General features: G+C 55.1%; 18 non-coding genes across 18 annotated transcripts; all 18 read left to right on the top strand.

Annotated features, from left to right (window-relative positions):
- Window positions 1–415: 415 nt before the first annotated feature.
- On the top strand, window positions 416–534 carry LOC126186255 (5S ribosomal RNA). Its single transcript, XR_007537356.1, has one exon. It is a non-coding gene; the product is annotated as a 5S ribosomal RNA (ribosomal RNA).
- Window positions 535–1,347: 813 nt separating this feature from the next.
- On the top strand, window positions 1,348–1,466 carry LOC126186445 (5S ribosomal RNA). Its single transcript, XR_007537539.1, has one exon. It is a non-coding gene; the product is annotated as a 5S ribosomal RNA (ribosomal RNA).
- Window positions 1,467–2,299: 833 nt separating this feature from the next.
- On the top strand, window positions 2,300–2,418 carry LOC126186434 (5S ribosomal RNA). Its single transcript, XR_007537528.1, has one exon. It is a non-coding gene; the product is annotated as a 5S ribosomal RNA (ribosomal RNA).
- Window positions 2,419–3,246: 828 nt separating this feature from the next.
- On the top strand, window positions 3,247–3,365 carry LOC126186423 (5S ribosomal RNA). Its single transcript, XR_007537517.1, has one exon. It is a non-coding gene; the product is annotated as a 5S ribosomal RNA (ribosomal RNA).
- Window positions 3,366–4,193: 828 nt separating this feature from the next.
- Window positions 4,194–4,312, top strand: LOC126186404 (5S ribosomal RNA). Its single transcript, XR_007537498.1, has one exon. It is a non-coding gene; the product is annotated as a 5S ribosomal RNA (ribosomal RNA).
- An 833-nt stretch (window positions 4,313–5,145) lies between these two features.
- LOC126185866 (5S ribosomal RNA) lies at window positions 5,146–5,264 on the top strand. The gene has a single exon (XR_007537225.1). It is a non-coding gene; the product is annotated as a 5S ribosomal RNA (ribosomal RNA).
- Window positions 5,265–6,097: 833 nt separating this feature from the next.
- Window positions 6,098–6,216, top strand: LOC126186380 (5S ribosomal RNA). The gene has a single exon (XR_007537475.1). It is a non-coding gene; the product is annotated as a 5S ribosomal RNA (ribosomal RNA).
- Window positions 6,217–7,044: 828 nt separating this feature from the next.
- LOC126185409 (5S ribosomal RNA) lies at window positions 7,045–7,163 on the top strand. Its single transcript, XR_007537165.1, has one exon. It is a non-coding gene; the product is annotated as a 5S ribosomal RNA (ribosomal RNA).
- An 817-nt stretch (window positions 7,164–7,980) lies between these two features.
- LOC126186637 (5S ribosomal RNA) lies at window positions 7,981–8,099 on the top strand. Its single transcript, XR_007537701.1, has one exon. It is a non-coding gene; the product is annotated as a 5S ribosomal RNA (ribosomal RNA).
- Window positions 8,100–8,927: 828 nt separating this feature from the next.
- On the top strand, window positions 8,928–9,046 carry LOC126185294 (5S ribosomal RNA). Its single transcript, XR_007537055.1, has one exon. It is a non-coding gene; the product is annotated as a 5S ribosomal RNA (ribosomal RNA).
- Window positions 9,047–9,874: 828 nt separating this feature from the next.
- Window positions 9,875–9,993, top strand: LOC126185408 (5S ribosomal RNA). The gene has a single exon (XR_007537164.1). It is a non-coding gene; the product is annotated as a 5S ribosomal RNA (ribosomal RNA).
- An 817-nt stretch (window positions 9,994–10,810) lies between these two features.
- LOC126185350 (5S ribosomal RNA) lies at window positions 10,811–10,929 on the top strand. The gene has a single exon (XR_007537110.1). It is a non-coding gene; the product is annotated as a 5S ribosomal RNA (ribosomal RNA).
- An 828-nt stretch (window positions 10,930–11,757) lies between these two features.
- LOC126185293 (5S ribosomal RNA) lies at window positions 11,758–11,876 on the top strand. The gene has a single exon (XR_007537054.1). It is a non-coding gene; the product is annotated as a 5S ribosomal RNA (ribosomal RNA).
- An 828-nt stretch (window positions 11,877–12,704) lies between these two features.
- Window positions 12,705–12,823, top strand: LOC126186412 (5S ribosomal RNA). The gene has a single exon (XR_007537506.1). It is a non-coding gene; the product is annotated as a 5S ribosomal RNA (ribosomal RNA).
- Window positions 12,824–13,656: 833 nt separating this feature from the next.
- On the top strand, window positions 13,657–13,775 carry LOC126185424 (5S ribosomal RNA). The gene has a single exon (XR_007537179.1). It is a non-coding gene; the product is annotated as a 5S ribosomal RNA (ribosomal RNA).
- An 827-nt stretch (window positions 13,776–14,602) lies between these two features.
- On the top strand, window positions 14,603–14,721 carry LOC126185243 (5S ribosomal RNA). The gene has a single exon (XR_007537005.1). It is a non-coding gene; the product is annotated as a 5S ribosomal RNA (ribosomal RNA).
- An 828-nt stretch (window positions 14,722–15,549) lies between these two features.
- On the top strand, window positions 15,550–15,668 carry LOC126186400 (5S ribosomal RNA). Its single transcript, XR_007537494.1, has one exon. It is a non-coding gene; the product is annotated as a 5S ribosomal RNA (ribosomal RNA).
- An 823-nt stretch (window positions 15,669–16,491) lies between these two features.
- LOC126186333 (5S ribosomal RNA) lies at window positions 16,492–16,610 on the top strand. Its single transcript, XR_007537431.1, has one exon. It is a non-coding gene; the product is annotated as a 5S ribosomal RNA (ribosomal RNA).
- The last annotated feature ends 90 nt before the right edge of the window (window positions 16,611–16,700 follow it).

Here is a 16,700-nt window from a genome sequence, read left to right as displayed (position 1 = left end):
TGGTGCGAATGCACTGCAAACTACGCAGACACCTGGTGTGAGGCGAGGCGAGGCGAGGCGAGGAAGCCCACATCGCTACCAGTGGCGCCCTCCAGCACGACACTGCCACACCCCGCACAGGCCCTCCGCTGAACACCAGGGACAAGATGCGTCCTCCGCTAGTGTCGAAGGCTGCACGCGCCCAGCGAATGACAGGGGGTGCAACGAGCAGCAGTGCGTCTCACACACGCGGCGGTGCGCCCGCCAATTCGGCCGTCGCTCTGCTGGGACGCCGGGCGCGCCTCCCCGCGCCGTCCTCGAGGAACTGGCGGTTGCGGAAGGAAGCGCTTTCGTCAAATGCGGCCGAAAACTAACATTTTGTGTGTTGGGAGAAAAGCCGAACGCGAATTCTGCCGTGCTCCTACATTAGATAAGCGCCAACGGCCATACCATGATGAATACACCGGTTCTCGTCCGATCACCGAAGTTAAGCATCATCGGGCCCGGCTAGTACTTAGATGGGTGACCGCCTGGGAAACCCGGGTGCTGTTGGCTCCTTTCCTTTTGTTTTTTTGTTATGTCGCCAGCCCAATTTTCAAACTACCTTTCTGTTGTGACAAAGATGCTTCCTTAAGCCTTTTAAACTACTGTAATGGTACGAAAATGCAGTAATTAACTCAGTTTGAGGGAGAATGTGCTAACCAAGTATGGCCAAGAAGACTTTGAAAACGACAAAATAGTACGAATCGGCAGGTGATTTCTGAAATACGTCACCGCATATTGTTGTGTAGGAGTGTAGAGTTCCAAATTTGATTTGTAACCACGAATGTATTCCTTAGTCGTCTCGTCTCGTCCCGCAGACGTTTGTCGTGCTTGCGCTGTCATATGGACCACGACCCGAGCGGCAGTCGAGCAAAGTCGGGACAAGTCGGGACGGGGACAGGGACAGGGATAGGAATGGTGCGAATGCACTGCAAACTACGCAGACACCTGGTGTGAGGCGAGGCGAGACGAGGAAGCCCACATCGCTACCAGTGGCGCCCTCCAGCACGACACTGCCACACCCCGCACAGGCCCTCCGCTGAACACCAGGGACAAGATGCGTCCTCCGCTAGTGTCGAAGGCTGCACGCGCCCAGCGAATGACAGGGGGTGCAACGAGCAGCAGTGCGTCTCACACACGCGGCGGTGCGCCCGCCAATTCGGCCGTCGCTCTGCTGGGACGCCGCGCGCGCCTCCCCGCGCCGTCCTCGAGGAACTGGCGGTTGCGGAAGGAAGCGCTTTCGTCAAATGCGGCCGAAAACTAACATTTTGTGTGTTGGGAGAAAAGCCGAACGCGAATTCTGCCGTGCTCCTACATTAGATGAGCGCCAACGGCCATACCATGATGAATACACCGGTTCTCGTCCGATCACCGAAGTTAAGCATCATCGGGCCCGGCTAGTACTTGGATGGGTGACCGCCTGGGAAACCCGGGTGCTGTTGGCTCCCTTCCTTTTGTTTTTTTGTTATGTCGCCAGCCCAATTTTCAAACTACCTTTCTGTTGTGACAAAGATGCTTCCTTAAGCCTTTTAAACTACTGTAATGGTACGAAAATGCAGTAATTAACTCAGTTTGAGGGAGAATGTGCTAACCAAGTATGGCCAAGAAGACTTTGAAAACGACAAAATAGTACGAATCGGCAGGTGATTTCTGAAATACGTCACCGCCTATTGTTGTGTAGGAGTGTAGAGTTCCAAATTTGATTTGTAACCACGAATGTATTCCTTAGTCGTCTCGTCTCGTCCCGCAGACGTTTGTCGTGCTTGCGCTGTCATATGGACCACGAGCCGAGCGGCAGCGAGCGGCAGTCGAGCAAAGTCGGGACAAGTCGGGACGGGGACAGGGACAGGGATAGGAATGGTGCGAATGCACTGCAAACTACGCAGACACCTGGTGTGAGGCGAGGCGAGGCGAGGCGAGACGAGGAAGCCCACATCGCTACCAGTGGCGCCCTCCAGCACGACACTGCCACACCCCGCACAGGCCCTCCGCTGAACACCAGGGACAAGATGCGTCCTCCGCTAGTGTCGAAGGCTGCACGCGCCCAGCGAATGACAGGGGGTGCAACGAGCAGCAGTGCGTCTCACACACGCGGCGGTGCGCCCGCCAATTCGGCCGTCGCTCTGCTGGGACGCCGGGCGCGCCTCCCCGCGCCGTCCTCGAGGAACTGGCGGTTGCGGAAGGAAGCGCTTTCGTCAAATGCGGCCGAAAACTAACATTTTGTGTGTTGGGAGAAAAGCCGAACGCGAATTCTGCCGTGCTCCTACATTAGATGAGCGCCAACGGCCATACCATGATGAATACACCGGTTCTCGTCCGATCACCGAAGTTAAGCATCATCGGGCCCGGCTAGTACTTGGATGGGTGACCGCCTGGGAAACCCGGGTGCTGTTGGCTCCCTTCCTTTTGTTTTTTTGTTATGTCGCCAGCCCAATTTTCAAACTACCTTTCTGTTGTGACAAAGATGCTTCCTTAAGCCTTTTAAACTACTGTAATGGTACGAAAATGCAGTAATTAACTCAGTTTGAGGGAGAATGTGCTAACCAAGTATGGCCAAGAAGACTTTGAAAACGACAAAACAGTACGAATCGGCAGGTGATTTCTGAAATACGTCACCGCCTATTGTTGTGTAGGAGTGTAGAGTTCCAAATTTGATTTGTAACCACGAATGTATTCCTTAGTCGTCTCGTCTCGTCCCGCAGACGTTTGTCGTGCGTGCGCTGTCATATGGACCACGACCCGAGCGGCAGCGAGCGGCAGTCGAGCAAAGTCGGGACAAGTCGGGACGGGGACAGGGACAGGGATAGGAATGGTGCGAATGCACTGCAAACTACGCAGACACCTGGTGTGAGGCGAGGCGAGGCGAGGCGAGGAAGCCCACATCGCTACCAGTGGCGCCCTCCAGCACGACACTGCCACACCCCGCACAGGCCCTCCGCTGAACACCAGGGACAAGATGCGTCCTCCGCTAGTGTCGAAGGCTGCACGCGCCCAGCGAATGACAGGGGGTGCAACGAGCAGCAGTGCGTCTCACACACGCGGCGGTGCGCCCGCCAATTCGGCCGTCGCTCTGCTGGGACGCCGGGCGCGCCTCCCCGCGCCGTCCTCGAGGAACTGGCGGTTGCGGAAGGAAGCGCTTTCGTCAAATGCGGCCGAAAACTAACATTTTGTGTGTTGGGAGAAAAGCCGAACGCGAATTCTGCCGTGCTCCTACATTAGATGAGCGCCAACGGCCATACCATGATGAATACACCGGTTCTCGTCCGATCACCGAAGTTAAGCATCATCGGGCCCGGCTAGTACTTGGATGGGTGACCGCCTGGGAAACCCGGGTGCTGTTGGCTCCCTTCCTTTTGTTTTTTTGTTATGTCGCCAGCCCAATTTTCAAACTACCTTTCTGTTGTGACAAAGATGCTTCCTTAAGCCTTTTAAACTACTGTAATGGTACGAAAATGCAGTAATTAACTCAGTTTGAGGGAGAATGTGCTAACCAAGTATGGCCAAGAAGACTTTGAAAACGACAAAACAGTACGAATCGGCAGGTGATTTCTGAAATACGTCACCGCCTATTGTTGTGTAGGAGTGTAGAGTTCCAAATTTGATTTGTAACCACGAATGTATTCCTTAGTCGTCTCGTCTCGTCCCGCAGACGTTTGTCGTGCGTGCGCTGTCATATGGACCACGACCCGAGCGGCAGCGAGCGGCAGTCGAGCAAAGTCGGGACAAGTCGGGACGGGGACAGGGACAGGGATAGGAATGGTGCGAATGCACTGCAAACTACGCAGACACCTGGTGTGAGGCGAGGCGAGGCGAGGCGAGGAAGCCCACATCGCTACCAGTGGCGCCCTCCAGCACGACACTGCCACACCCCGCACAGGCCCTCCGCTGAACACCAGGGACAAGATGCGTCCTCCGCTAGTGTCGAAATCTGTACGCGCCCAGCGAATGACAGGGGGTGCAACGAGCAGCAGTGCGTCTCACACACGCGGCGGTGCGCCCGCCAATTCGGCCGTCGCTCTGCTGGTACGCCGGGCGCGCCTCCCCGCGCCGTCCTCGAGGAACTGGCGGTTGCGGAAGGAAGCGCTTTCGTCAAATGCGGCCGAAAACTAACATTTTGTGTGTTGGGAGAAAAGCCGAACGCGAATTCTGCCGTGCTCCTACATTAGATGAGCGCCAACGGCCATACCATGATGAATACACCGGTTCTCGTCCGATCACCGAAGTTAAGCATAATCGGGCCCGGCTAGTACTTGGATGGGTGACCGCCTGGGAAACCCGGGTGCTGTTGGCTCCCTTCCTTTTGTTTTTTTGTTATGTCGCCAGCCCAATTTTCAAACTACCTTTCTGTTGTGACAAAGATGCTTCCTTAAGCCTTTTAAACTACTGTAATGGTACGAAAATGCAGTAATTAACTCAGTTTGAGGGAGAATGTGCTAACCAAGTATGGCCAAGAAGACTTTGAAAACAACAAAACAGTACGAATCGGCAGGTGATTTCTGAAATACGTCACCGCCTCTTGTTGTGTAGGAGTGTAGAGTTCCAAATTTGATTTGTAACCACGAATGTATTCCTTAGTCGTCTCGTCTCGTCCCGCAGACGTTTGTCGTGCGTGCGCTGTCATATGGACCACGACCCGAGCGGCAGCGAGCGGCAGTCGAGCAAAGTCGGGACAAGTCGGGACGGGGACAGGGACAGGGATAGGAATGGTGCGAATGCACTGCAAACTACGCAGACACCTGGTGTGAGGCGAGGCGAGGCGAGGCGAGACGAGGAAGCCCACATCGCTACCAGTGGCGTCCTCCAGCACGACACTGCCACACCCCGCACAGGCCCTCCGCTGAACACCAGGGACAAGATGCGTCCTCCGCTAGTGTCGAAGGCTGCACGCGCCCAGCGAATGACAGGGGGTGCAACGAGCAGCAGTGCGTCTCACACACGCGGCGGTGCGCCCGCCAATTCGGCCGTCGCTCTGCTGGGACGCCGGGCACGCCTCCCCGCGCCGTCCGCGAGGAACTGGCGGTTGCGGAAGGAAGCGCTTTCGTCAAATGCGGCCGAAAACTAACATTTTGTGTGTTGGGAGAAAAGCCGAACGCGAATTCTGCCGTGCTCCTACATTAGATGAGCGCCAACGGCCATACCATGATGAATACACCGGTTCTCGTCCGATCACCGAAGTTAAGCATCATCGGGCCGGGCTAGTACTTGGATGGGTGACCGCCTGGGAAACCCGGGTGCTGTTGGCTCCCTTCCTTTTGTTTTTTTGTTATATCACCAGCCCAATTTTCAAACTACCTTTCTGTTGTGACAAAGATGCTTCCTTAAGCCTTTTAAACTACTGTAATGGTACGAAAATGCAGTAATTAACTCAGTTTGAGGGAGAATGTGCTAACCAAGTATGGCCAAGAAGACTTTGAAAACTACAAAATAGTACGAATCGGCAGGTGATTTCTGAAATACGTCACCGCCTATTGTTGTGTAGGAGTGTAGAGTTCCAAATTTGATTTGTAACCACGAATGTATTCCTTAGTCGTCTCGTCTCGTCCCGCAGACGTTTGTCGTGCTTGCGCTGTCATATGGACCACGAGCCGAGCGGCAGCGAGCGGCAGTCGAGCAAAGTCGGGACAAGTCGGGACGGGGACAGGGACAGGGATAGGAATGGTGCGAATGCACTGCAAACTACGCAGACACCTGGTGTGAGGCGAGGCGAGGCGAGGCGAGACGAGGAAGCCCACATCGCTAGCAGTGGCGCCCTCCAGCACGACACTGCCACACCCCGCACAGGCCCTCCGCTGAACACCAGGGACAAGATGCGTCCTCCGCTAGTGTCGAAGGCTGTACGCGCCCAGCGAATGACAGGGGGTGCAACGAGCAGCAGTGCGTCTCACACACGCGGCGGTGCGCCCGCCAATTCGGCCGTCGCTCTGCTGGGACGCCGGGCACGCCTTCCCGCGCCGTCCTCGAGGAACTGGCGGTTGCGGAAGGAAGCGCTTTCGTCAAATGCGGCCGAAAACTAACATTTTGTGTGTTGGGAGAAAAGCCGAACGCGAATTCTGCCGTGCTCCTACATTAGATGAGCGCCAACGGCCATACCATGATGAATACACCGGTTCTCGTCCGCTCACCGAAGTTAAGCATCATCGGGCCCGGCTAGTACTAGGATGGGTGACCGCCTGGGAAACCCGGGTGCTGTTGGCTCCCTTCCTTTTGTTTTTTTGTTATGTCGCCAGCCCAATTTTCAAACTACCTTTCTGTTGTGACAAAGATGCTTCCTTAAGCCTTTTAAACTACTGTAATGGTACGAAAATGCAGTAATTAACTCAGTTTGAGGGAGAATGTGCTAACCAAGTATGGCCAAGAAGACTTTGAAAACGACAAAACAGTACGAATCGGCAGGTGATTTCTGAAATACGTCACCGCCTATTGTTGTGTAGGAGTGTAGAGTTCCAAATTTGATTTGTAACCACGAATGTATTCCTTAGTCGTCTCGTCTCTTCCCGCAGACGTTTGTCGTGCTTGCGCTGTCATATGGACCACGACCCGAGCGGCAGCGAGCGGCAGTCGAGCAAAGTCGGGACAAGTCGGGACGGGGACAGGGACAGGGATGGGAATGGTGCGAATGCACTGCAAACTACGCAGACCCCTGGTGTGAGGCGAGGCGAGGCGAGGCGAGGAAGCCCACATCGCTACCAGTGGCGCCCTCCAGCACGACACTGCCACACCCCGCACAGGCCCTCCGCTGAACACCAGGGACAAGATGCGTCCTCCGCTAGTGTCGAAGGCTGCACGCGCCCAGCGAATGACAGGGGGTGCAACGAGCAGCAGTGCGTCTCACACACGCGGCGGTGCGCCCGCCAATTCGGCCGTCGCTCTGCTGGGACGCGGGGCACGCCTCCCCGCGCCGTCCTCGAGGAACTGGCGGTTGCGGAAGGAAGCGCTTTCTTCAAATGCGGCCGAAAACTAACATTTTGTGTGTTGGGAGAAAAGCCGAACGCGAATTCTGCCGTGCTCCTACATTAGATGAGCGCCAACGTCCATACCATGATGAATACACCGGATCTCGTCCGATCACCGAAGTTAAGAATTATCGGGCCCGGCTAGTACTTGGATGGGTGACCGCCTGGGAAACCCGGGTGCTGTTGGCTCCCTTCCTTTTGTTTTTTTGTTATGTCGCCAGCCCAATTTTCAAACTACCTTTCTGTTGTGACAAAGATGCTTCCTTAAGCCTTTTAAACTACTGTAATGGTACGAAAATGCAGTAATTAACTCAGTTTGAGGGAGAATGTGCTAACCAAGTATGGCCAAGAAGACTTTGAAAACGACAAAACAGTACGAATCGGCAGGTGATTTCTGAAATACGTCACCGCCTATTGTTGTGTAGGAGTGTAGAGTTCGAAATTTGATTTATAACCACGAATGTATTCCTTAGTCGTCTCGTCTCGTCCCGGAGACGTTTGTCGTGCTTGCGCTGTCATATGGACCACGACCCGAGCGGCAGTCGAGCAAAGTCGTGACAAGTCGGGACGGGGACAGGGACAGGGATAGGAATGGTGCGAATGCACTGCAAACTACGCAGACACCTGGTGTGAGGCGAGGCGAGGCGAGGCGAGGAAGCCCACATCGCTACCAGTGGCGCCCTCCAGCACGACACTGCCACACCCCGCACAGGCCCTACGCTGAACACCAGGGACAAGATGCGTCCTCCCTAGTGTCGAAGGCTGCACGCGCCCAGCGAATGACAGGGGGTGCAACGAGCAGCAGTGCGTCTCACACACGCGGCGGTGTGCCCGCCAATTCGGCCGTCGCTCTGCTGGGACGCCGGGCACGCCTCCCCGCGCCGTCCTCGAGGAACTGGCGGTTGCGGAAGGAAGCGCTTTCGTCAAATGCGGCCGAAAACTAACATTTTGTGTGTTGGGAGAAAAGCCGAACGCGAATTCTGCCGTGCTCCTACATTAGATGAGCGCCAACGGCCATACCATGATGAATACACCGGTTCTCGTCCGCTCACCGAAGTTAAGCATCATCGGGCCCGGCTAGTACTAGGATGGGTGACCGCCTGGGAAACCCGGGTGCTGTTGACACCCTTCCTTTTGTTTTTTTGTTATGTCGCCAGCCCAATTTTCAAACTACCTTTCTGTTGTGACAAAGATGCTTCCTTAAGCCTTTTAAACTACTGTAATGGTACGAAAATGCAGTAATTAACTCAGTTTGAGGGAGAATTTGCTAACCAAGTATGGCCAAGAAGACTTTGAAAACCACAAAACAGTACGAATCGGCAGGTGATTTCTGAAATACGTCACCGCCTATTGTTGTGTAGGAGTGTAGAGTTCCAAATTTGATTTGTAACCACGAATGTATTCCTTAGTCGTCTCGTCTCTTCCCGCAGACGTTTGTCGTGCTTGCGCTGTCATATGGACCACGACCCGAGCGGCAGCGAGCGGCAGTCGAGCAAAGTCGGGACAAGTCGGGACGGGGACAGGGACAGGGATGGGAATGGTGCGAATGCACTGCAAACTACGCAGACCCCTGGTGTGAGGCGAGGCGTGGCGAGGCGAGGAAGCCCACATCGCTACCAGTGGCGCCCTCCAGCACGACACTGCCACACCCCGCACAGGCCCTCCGCTGAAAACCAGGGACAAGATGCGTCCTCCGCTAGTGTCGAAGGCTGCACGCGCCCAGCGAATGACAGGGGGTGCAACGAGCAGCAGTGCGTCTCACACACGCGGCGGTGCGCCCGCCAATTCGGCCGTCGCTCTGCTGGGACGCCGGGCACGCCTCCCCGCGCCGTCCTCGAGGAACTGGCGGTTGCGGAAGGAAGCGCTTTCGTCAAATGCGGCCGAAAACTAACATTTTGTGTGTTGGGAGAAAAGCCGAACGCGAATTCTGCCGTGCTCCTACATTAGATGAGCGCCAACGTCCATACCATGATGAATACACCGGTTCTCGTCCGATCACCGAAGTTAAGAATCATCGGGCCCGGCTAGTACTTGGATGGGTGACCGCCTGGGAAACCCGGGTGCTGTTGGCTCCCTTCCTTTTGTTTTTTTGTTATGTCGCCAGCCCAATTTTCAAACTACCTTTCTGTTGTGACAAAGATGCTTCCTTAAGCCTTTTAAACTACTGTAATGGTACGAAAATGCAGTAATTAACTCCGATTGAGGGAGAATGTGCTAACCAAGTATGGCCAAGAAGACTTTGAAAACGACAAATCAGTATGAATCGGCAGGTGATTTCTGAAATACGTCACCGCCTATTGTTGTGTAGGAGTGTAGAGTTCCAAATTTGATTTGTAACCACGAATGTATTCCTTAGTCGTCTCGTCTCTTCCCGCAGACGTTTGTCGTGCTTGCGCTGTCATATGGACCACGACCCGAGCGGCAGCGAGCGGCAGTCGAGCAAAGTCGGGACAAGTCGGGACGGGGACAGGGACAGGGATAGGAATGGTGCGAATGCACTGCAAACTACGCAGACCCCTGGTGTGAGGCGAGGCGAGGCGAGGCGAGGAAGCCCACATCGCTACCAGTGGCGCCCTCCAGCACGACACTGCCACACCCCGCACAGGCCCTCCGCTGAACACCAGGGACAAGATGCGTCCTCCGCTAGTGTCGAAGGCTGCACGCGCCCAGCGAATGACAGGGGGTGCAACGAGCAGCAGTGCGTCTCACACACGCGGCGGTGCGCCCGCCAATTCGGCCGTCGCTCTGCTGGGACGCGGGGCACGCCTCCCCGCGCCGTCCTCGAGGAACTGGCGGTTGCGGAAGGAAGCGCTTTCGTCAAATGCGGCCGAAAACTAACATTTTGTGTGTTGGGAGAAAAGCCGAACGCGAATTCTGCCGTGCTCCTACATTAGATGAGCGCCAACGTCCATACCATGATGAATACACCGGATCTCGTCCGATCACCGAAGTTAAGAATTATCGGGCCCGGCTAGTACTTGGATGGGTGACCGCCTGGGAAACCCGGGTGCTGTTGGCTCCCTTCCTTTTGTTTTTTTGTTATGTCGCCAGCCCAATTTTCAAACTACCTTTCTGTTGTGACAAAGATGCTTCCTTAAGCCTTTTAAACTACTGTAATGGTACGAAAATGCAGTAATTAACTCAGTTTGAGGGAGAATGTGCTAACCAAGTATGGCCAAGAAGACTTTGAAAACGACAAAACAGTACGAATCGGCAGGTGATTTCTGAAATACGTCACCGCCTATTGTTGTGTAGGAGTGTAGAGTTCGAAATTTGATTTATAACCACGAATGTATTCCTTAGTCGTCTCGTCTCGTCCCGCAGACGTTTGTCGTGCTTGCGCTGTCATATGGACCACGACCCGAGCGGCAGTCGAGCAAAGTCGTGACAAGTCGGGACGGGGACAGGGACAGGGATAGGAATGGTGCGAATGCACTGCAAACTACGCAGACACCTGGTGTGAGGCGAGGCGAGGCGAGGCGAGGAAGCCCACATCGCTACCAGTGGCGCCCTCCAGCACGACACTGCCACACCCCGCACAGGCCCTACGCTGAACACCACGGACAAGATGCGTCCTCCCTAGTGTCGAAGGCTGCACGCGCCCAGCGAATGACAGGGGGTGCAACGAGCAGCAGTGCGTCTCACACACGCGGCGGTGTGCCCGCCAATTCGGCCGTCGCTCTGCTGGGACGCCGGGGACGCCTCCCCGCGCCGTCCTCGAGGAGCTGGCGGTTGCGGAAGGAAGCGCTTTCGTCAAATGCGGCCGAAAACTAACATTTTGTGTGTTGGGAGAAAAGCCGAACGCGAATTCTGCCGTGCTCCTACATTAGATGAGCGCCAACGGCCATACCATGATGAATACACCGGTTCTCGTCCGCTCACCGAAGTTAAGCATCATCGGGCCCGGCTAGTACAAGGATGGGTGACCGCTTGGGAAACCCGGGTGCTGTTGACACCCTTCCTTTTGTTTTTTTGTTATGTCGCCAGCCCAATTTTCAAACTACCTTTCTGTTGTGACAAAGATGCTTCCTTAAGCCTTTTAAACTACTGTAATGGTACGAAAATGCAGTAATTAACTCAGTTTGAGGGAGAATGTGCTAACCAAGTATGGCCAAGAAGACTTTGAAAACCACAAAACAGTACGAATCGGCAGGTGATTTCTGAAATACGTCACCGCCTATTGTTGTGTAGGAGTGTAGAGTTCCAAATTTGATTTGTAACCACGAATGTATTCCTTAGTCGTCTCGTCTCTTCCCGCAGACGTTTGTCGTGCTTGCGCTGTCATATGGACCACGACCCGAGCGGCAGCGAGCGGCAGTCGAGCAAAGACGGGACAAGTCGGGACGGGGACAGGGACAGGGATAGGAATGGTGCGAATGCACTGCAAACTACGCAGACCCCTGGGGTGAGGCGAGGCGAGGCGAGGCGAGGAAGCCCACATCGCTACCAGTGGCGCCCTCCAGCACGACACTGCCACACCCCGCACAGGCCCTCCGCTGAAAACCAGGGACAAGATGCGTCCTCCGCTAGTGTCGAAGACTGCACGCGCCCAGCGAATGACAGGGGGTGCAACGAGCAGCAGTGCGTTTCACACACGCGGCGGTGCGCCCGCCAATTCGGCCGTCGCTCTGCTGGGACGCCGGGCACGCCTCCCCGCGCCGTCCTCGAGGAACTGGCGGTTGCGGAAGGAAGCGCTTTCGTCAAATGCGGCCGAAAACTAACATTTTGTGTGTTGGGAGAAAAGCCGAACGCGAATTCTGCCGTGCTCCTACATTAGATGAGCGCCAACGTCCATACCATGATGAATACACCGGTTCTCGTCCGATCACCGAAGTTAAGAATCATCGGGCCCGGCTAGTACTTGGATGGGTGACCGCCTGGGAAACCCGGGTGCTGTTGGCTCCCTTCCTTTTGTTTTTTTGTTATGTCGCCAGCCCAATTTTCAAACTACCTTTCTGTTGTGACAAAGATGCTTCCTTAAGCCTTTTAAACTACTGTATTGGTACGAAAATGCAGTAATTAACTCAGTTTGAGGGAGAATGTGCTAACCCAGTATGACCAAGAGGACTTTGAAAACGACAAAACAGTACGAATCAGCAGGTGATTTCTGAAATACGTCACCGCCTATTGTTGTGTAGGAATGTAGAGTTCCAAATTTGATTTGTAACCACGAATGTATTCCTTAGTCGTCTCGTCTCGTCCCGCAGACGTTTGTCGTGCTTGCGCTGTCATATGGACCACGACCCGAGCGGCAGCGAGCGGCAGTCGAGCAAAGTCGGGCCAAGTCGGGACGGGGACAGGGACAGGGATAGGAATGGTGCGAATGCACTGCAAACTACGCAGACACCTGGTGTGAGGCGAGGCGAGGCGAGGCGAGGAAGCCCACATCGCTACCAGTGGCGCCCTCCAGCACGACACTGCCACACCCCGCACAGGCCCTCCGCTGAACACCAGGGACAAGATGCGTCCTCCGCTAGTGTCGAAGGCTGTACGCGCCCAGCGAATGACAGGGGGTGCAACGAGCAGCAGTGCGTCTCACACACGCGGCGGTGCGCCCGCCAATTCGGCCGTCGCTCTGCTGGGACGCCGGGCGCGCCTCCCCGCGCCGTCCTCGAGGAACTGGCGGTTGCGGAAGGAAGCGCTTTCGTCAAATGCGGCCGAAAACTAACACTTTGTGTGTTGGGAGAAAAGCCGAACGCGAATTCTGCCGTGCTCCTACATTAGATGAGCGCCAACGGCCATACCATGATGAATACACCGGTTCTCGTCCGATCACCGAAGTTAAGCATCATCGGGCCCGGCTAGTACTTGGATGGGTGACCGCCTGGGAAACCCGGGTGCTGTTGGCTCCCTTCCTTTTGTTTTTTGGTTATGTCGCCAGCCCAATTTTCAAACTACCTTTCTGTTGTGACAAAGATGCTTCCTTAAGCCTTTTAAACTACTGTAATGGTACGAAAATGCAGTAATTAACTCAGATTGAGGGAGAATGTGCTAACCAAGTATGGCCAAGAAGACTTTGAAAACGACAAATCAGTATGAATCGGCAGGTGATTTCTGAAATACGTCACCGCCTATTGTTGTGTAGGAGTGTAGAGTTCCAAATTTGATTTGTAACCACGAATGTATTCCTTAGTCGTCTCGTCTCTTCCCGCAGACGTTTGTCGTGCTTGCGCTGTCATATGGACCACGACCCGAGCGGCAGCGAGCGGCAGTCGAGCAAAGTCGGGACAAGTCGGGACGGGGACAGGGACAGGGATAGGAATGGTGCGAATGCACTGCAAACTACGCAGACCCCTGGTGTGAGGCGAGGCGAGGCGAGGCGAGGCGAGGAAGCCCACATCGCTACCAGTGGCGCCCTCCAGCACGACACTGCCACACCCCGCACAGGCCCTCCGCTGAACACCAGGGACAAGATGCGTCCTCCGCTAGTGTCGAAGGCTGCACGCGCCCAGCGAATGACAGGGGGTGCAACGAGCAGCTGTGCGTCTCACACACGCGGCGGTGCGCCCGCCAATTCGGCCGTCGCTCTGCTGGGACGCGGGGCACGTCTCCCCGCGCCGTCCTCGAGGAACTGGCGGTTGCGGAAGGAAGCGCTTTCGTCAAATGCGGCCGAAAACTAACATTTTGTGTGTTGGGAGAAAAGCCGAACGCGAATTCTGCCGTGCTCCTACATTAGATGAGCGCCAACGTCCATACCATGATGAATACACCGGATCTCGTCCGATCACCGAAGTTAAGAATCATCGGGCCCGGCTAGTACTTGGATGGGTGACCGCCTGGGAAACCCGTGTGCTGTTGGCTCCCTTCCTTTTGTTTTTTTGTTATGTCGCCAGCCCAATTTTCAAACTACCTTTCTGTTGTGACAAAGATGCTTCCTTACGCCTTTCAAACTACTGTAATGGTACGAAAATGCAGTAATTAACTCAGTTTGAGGGAGAATGTGCTAACCAAGTATGGCCAAGAAGACTTTGAAAACGACAAAACAGTACGAATCGGCAGGTGATTTCTGAAATACGTCACCGCCTATTGTTGTGTAGGAGTGTAGAGTTCCAAATTTGATTTATAACCACGAATGTATTCCTTAGTCGTCTCGTCTCGTCCCGCAGACGTTTGTCGTGCTTGCGCTGTCATATGGACCACGACCCGAGCGGCAGCGAGCGGCAGTCGAGCAAAGTCGGGACAAGTCGGGACGGGGACAGGGACAGGGATAGGAATGGTGCGAATGCACTGCAAACTACGCAGACACCTGGTGTGAGGCGAGGCGAGGCGAGGCGAGGAAGCCCACATCGCTACCAGTGGCGCCCTCCAGCACGACACTGCCACACCCCGCACAGGCCCTCCGCTGAACACCAGGGACAGGATGCGTCCTCCCTAGTGTCGAAGGCTGCACGCGCCCAGCGAATGACAGGGGGTGCAACGAGCAGCAGTGCGTCTCACACACGCGGCGGTGTGCCCGCCAATTCGGCCGTCGCTCTGCTGGGACGCCGGGCACGCCTCCCCGCGCCGTCCTCGAGGAACTGGCGGTTGCGGAAGGAAGCGCTTTCGTCAAATGCGGCCGAAAACTAACATTTTGTGTGTTGGGAGAAAAGCCGAACGCGAATTCTGCCGTGCTCCTACATTAGATGAGCGGCAACGGCCATACCATGATGAATACACCGGTTCTCGTCCGCTCACCGAAGTTAAGCATCATCGGGCCCGGCTAGTACTAGGATGGGTGACCGCCTGGGAAACCCGGGTGCTGTTGACACCCTTCCTTTTGTTTTTTTGTTATGTCGCCAGCCCAATTTTCAAACTACCTTTCTGTTGTGACAAAGATGCTTCCTTAAGCCTTTTAAACTACTGTAATGGTACGAAAATGCAGTAATTAACTCAGATTGAGGGAGAATGTGCTAACCAAGTATGGCCAAGAAGACTTTGAAAACGACAAAACAGTACGAATCGGCAGGTGATTTCTGAAATACGTCACCGCCTATTGTTGTGTAGGAATGTAGAGTTCCAAATTTGATTTGTAACCACGAATGTATTCCTTAGTCGTCTCGTCTCGTCCCGCAGACGTTTGTCGTGCTTGCGCTGTCATATGGACCACGACCCGAGCGGCAGCGAGCGGCAGTCGAGCAAAGTCGGGCCAAGTCGGGACGGGGACAGGGACAGGGATAGGAATGGTGCGAATGCACTGCAAACTACGCAGACACCTGGTGTGAGGCGAGGCGAGGCGAGGCGAGGAAGCCCACATCGCTACCAGTGGCGCCCTCCAGCACGACACTGCCACACCCCGCACAGGCCCTCCGCTGAACACCAGGGACAAGATGCGTCCTCCGCTAGTGTCGAAGGCTGTACGCGCCCAGCGAATGACAGGGGGTGCAACGAGCAGCAGTGCGTCTCACACACGCGGCGGTGCGACCGCCAATTCGGCCGTCGCTCTGCTGGGACGCCGGGCGCGCCTCCCCGCGCCGTCCTCGAGGAACTGGCGGTTGCGGAAGGAAGCGCTTTCGTCAAATGCGGCCGAAAACTAACACTTTGTGTGTTGGGAGAAAAGCCGAACGCGAATTCTGCCGTGCTCCTACATTAGATGAGCGCCAACGGCCATACCATGATGAATACACCGGTTCTCGTCCGATCACCGAAGTTAAGCATCATCGGGCCCGGCTAGTACTTGGATGGGTGACCGCCTGGGAAACCCGGGTGCTGTTGGCTCCCTTCCTTTTGTTTTTTGGTTATGTCGCCAGCCCAATTTTCAAACTACCTTTCTGTTGTGACAAAGATGCTTCCTTAAGCCTTTTAAACTACTGTAATGGTACGAAAATGCAGTAATTAACTCAGTTTGAGGGAGAATGTGCTAACCAAGTATGGCCAAGAAGACTTTGAAAACGACAAAACAGTACGAATCGGCAGGTGATTTCTGAAATACGTCACCGCCTATTGTTGTGTAGGAGTGTAGAGTTCCAAATTTGATTTGTAACCACGAATGTATTCCTTAGTCGTCTCGTCTCGTCCCGCAGACGTTTGTCGTGCTTGCGCTGTCATATGGACCTCGACCCGAGCGGCAGCGAGCGGCAGTCGAGCAAAGTCGGGACAAGTCGGGACGGGGACAGGGACAGGGATAGGAATGGTGCGAATGCACTGCAAACTACGCAGACACCTGGTGTGAGGCGAGGCGAGGCGAGGAAGCCCACATCGCTACCAGTGGCGCCCTTCAGCACGACACTGCCACACCCCGCACAGGCCCTCCGCTGAATACCAGGGACAAGATGCGTCCTCCGCTAGTGTCGAAGGCTGTACGCGCCCAGCGAATGACAGGGGGTGCAACGAGCAGCAGTGCGTCTCACACACGCGGCGGTGCGACCGCCAATTCGGCCGTCGCTCTGCTGGGACGCCGGGCGCGCCTCCCCGCGCCGTCCTCGAGGAACTGGCGGTTGCGGAAGGAAGCGCTTTCGTCAAATGCGGCCGAAAACTAACACTTTGTGTGTTGGGAGAAAAGCCGAACGCGAATTCTGCCGTGCTCCTACATTAGATGAGCGCCAACGGCCATACCATGATGAATACACCGGTTCTCGTCCGATCACCGAAGTTAAGCATCATCGGGCCCGGGAAGTACTTGGATGGGTGACCGCCTTGGAAACCCGGGTGCTGTTGGCTCCCTTCCTATTGTTTTTTGGTTATGTCGCCAGCCCAATTTTCAAACTACCTTTCTGTTGTGACAAAGATGCTTCCTTAAGCCTTTTAAAC

The sequence above is a fragment of the Schistocerca cancellata genome, chromosome 4 (genome assembly GCF_023864275.1).
Source record: "Schistocerca cancellata isolate TAMUIC-IGC-003103 chromosome 4, iqSchCanc2.1, whole genome shotgun sequence".
Taxonomy (NCBI): Eukaryota; Metazoa; Arthropoda; class Insecta; order Orthoptera; family Acrididae; genus Schistocerca; species Schistocerca cancellata.
The sequence above is the reverse complement of the archived record's forward strand: the minus strand, read 5'-3'. Positions and strand labels throughout refer to the sequence as shown.